The sequence below is a fragment of the Dipodomys ordii genome, unplaced genomic scaffold (assembly GCF_000151885.1).
Source record: "Dipodomys ordii isolate 6190 unplaced genomic scaffold, Dord_2.0 Scaffold1000006394, whole genome shotgun sequence".
NCBI classification, from domain to species: Eukaryota; Metazoa; Chordata; class Mammalia; order Rodentia; family Heteromyidae; genus Dipodomys; species Dipodomys ordii.
This window is the reverse complement of record NW_012290011.1, coordinates 1-2670: the sequence shown is the minus strand read 5'-3', so window position 1 is coordinate 2670 and position 2670 is coordinate 1. Positions and strand designations below refer to the sequence as shown.

General features: G+C 44.1%; 1 non-coding gene across 1 annotated transcript; it reads left to right on the top strand.

The window, feature by feature from the left end:
* The first annotated feature begins 216 nt into the window (after positions 1 to 216).
* Positions 217 to 288, top strand: Trnam-cau. The gene has a single exon. It is a non-coding gene; the product is annotated as a tRNA-Met (tRNA).
* The last annotated feature ends 2382 nt before the right edge of the window (positions 289 to 2670 follow it).

Below are 2670 nucleotides of genomic sequence, written 5' to 3'. Positions count from 1 at the left end.
GTGGTAGAGAGCTAGCCTTAAGCAAAAAAAACAAGAACAGCAGCACCCAGGCCCTAAGTTCAAGACCCAGTACCTGCACATATACACACAAAATATTGAACCAGCTGAGTCTTGGTGGTTCACACCTAAAATCCTAACTATTCAGAGACTGAGATCTGAGGATCCCAGTTCTAAGCCAACTCTGGGCAGAAAAGGCTGTGAAACTCATCTCCAGTGAGCAGAGTGGCACAGCGGAAGCATGCTGGGCCCATAACCCAGAGGTTGATGGATCGAAACCATCCTCTGCTAAACTCATCTCCAGTGATCAGGCAAAAAGCTGGAGAGTGCCAAAGGAGAGTGCCAGACCCTGAGTTCAAGCCCCAGTACCAATACTATTTAAACCATTACTTTTAGGGGAACTCCCCATGTTCCTGCCATACTCTGCTCACAACACTATGCCAGCTGACCAACACATAATGTGGTTTCATATGTGGAGACAGGTTGTATAATATGTAGGGTTCAGTCATTAACATTGACTCATGTTTATCTAATAAATGCATTTTCTCTAAACTACATGCATTTCCTTTAAAGCAACCCTACAGCCTTCTTGTGCTCAGGAACACAAAACATTACCTCAGCATTACTCCTGGGGGCCATTTGAGCCAGTAAGACCAATAAAAAACACAAAAATGTTGAAACTATATGGCGTAAATAAACTAACAAAGCACATCTGTGCTGGGTGCTGGTGGCTCATGCCTGTAATCTTAGCTACTGAAGAGGCTGAGATCTGAGGATTACAGTTGGAAGCCAGCATGCTTATCTTCAGTTTTACACACGTACAAACGAAAGTGCAGCTGTGGTTCAAGTGGTAGACTGCTAGCCTTGAGTGAAAGGAACAGCAGCCAATCCCTGAGTTCAAGCCCAGTACCAGTATATATATATATATATATACACACACACACACACATATAAATATATATATATATAGAGAGAGAGAGAGTTGGAAGAAGGCAGAGTACTCTGTTCAACAGACCCCAACTGAAAATATGTATGTTACGTACCTCCAAACTTGTACCTTTCTGTGTATGAATTTTTACATCCATGGATAATGAATTACAAAAGTGCCATAAGCTTTGATTTTTATGCTACAAATACACTTTTATAAAATAAGTAAATTTTACTGAGTAGTTGAATTTATAGATATGGAATCCATGGATAATGAGGACCAACTGTCTACAGAAACAAGCTCAGTGATTTCACACAGTTTTTCTTGTGTTGTTGTTTTTTTTGGGGGGGTCCGGTTGTGGGGCCTGAACTCTGGGCCTGGGCACTGTCCCTCAGCTCTTCAGCTCAAGGCTAGCCTAGCTCTACCACTTGAGCCACAGCGCCACTTCCGGCTTTTTTCTTATGTGGTGCTGAGGAATCGAACCCAGGGCCTCATGCATACAAGGCAAGCGCTCTACCACTGAGCCACCTTCCCAGCCCAGTGGTTTCACACAGTTAGAAGCAGATGGGGCTTCAACCCATAATAGCCAAGGTCCAAATCCCAGAGGATTTATCTCTTGTTATTCTACTACATTCATTCATTTAGTTCATTTGTTTATTCAGGATGCTTGCTACCAATTTCATATGCACTGGGGACCGGGGACATAGATAAATGTAATCTGGTCCACATTCTTTCTGAGAAGAAAGAGAAAGTTATGCAGATGGAGGACTAACCCTGGGGTTTTCCCTTCTTTGTAGAGGTGGGAGATTTAGGGGCTCTGGTCTTTACTGCACTGAGTTGATGAACTTTGGACTTGCCCTTTGTCCTGAAGCATCTCAGTCTTCTTTTCCTCTCCCTCCAGTCCCCTTTACAGCCCCCACCTTCCATCCTTCAGGAGCTTCCTGGAGATGGGGCACCCTTAGCATCCCTTGGCAGACCTCTCCCTTCCTTTCTCTAGTCTCTTGCCATTCTCAGTCTTAGAATATGAGCTTGCAGGAAGTGGTGCTGTGGCTCAAGTGGTAGAGTGCTCTCCTTGAGCTGAACAGCTCAGGGACAGCACCCAGGCCCAGAGTTCAAGTTCCACGACCAATAAAACAAACAAACAAACAAATAAATAAATATGACCTTTCTGGGCACCGGTGGCTCATGTCTGTAATCCTAGCTACTTAAGAGGCTGAGATCTAAGGACAATATTTCAAAGCCAGCCCAGACAGAAAGTCCATGAGACTCTTATCTCCAATAAACCACCAGAAAACTGGAAGTGGCACTGTGGCTCAGTAGTAGAGTGCTTGCCTTGCATGCATACAACCCTGGGTTGCATTCCTCAGCACCACATAAGCCTTAAAAGCTGGAGGTGGCGCTGTGGCTCAAGTGGTAGAGCGCTAGCCTTGAGCTGAAGAGCTGAAAGACAGCACCCAGGCCCAGATTTCAGACCCCACAACCAACAGAAAAAAAAAAAAAAATATATATATATATATACATACATATATATATACACACACACACACACACACACACACACACACATATATATATATATATATATATATATGACTTTGCCCCTATCAACCTTTAGTCACTATACCCACGAGTGTCCTTGCCCCTGCTTTTCCTCTTCCTCAGTTTCTCACCAGGGTCGCCTCCCAGTGACTTATAGGAGCCAGACCCACCTGACTTCTTAAAGCCTCCATCATGGTAGACATGAT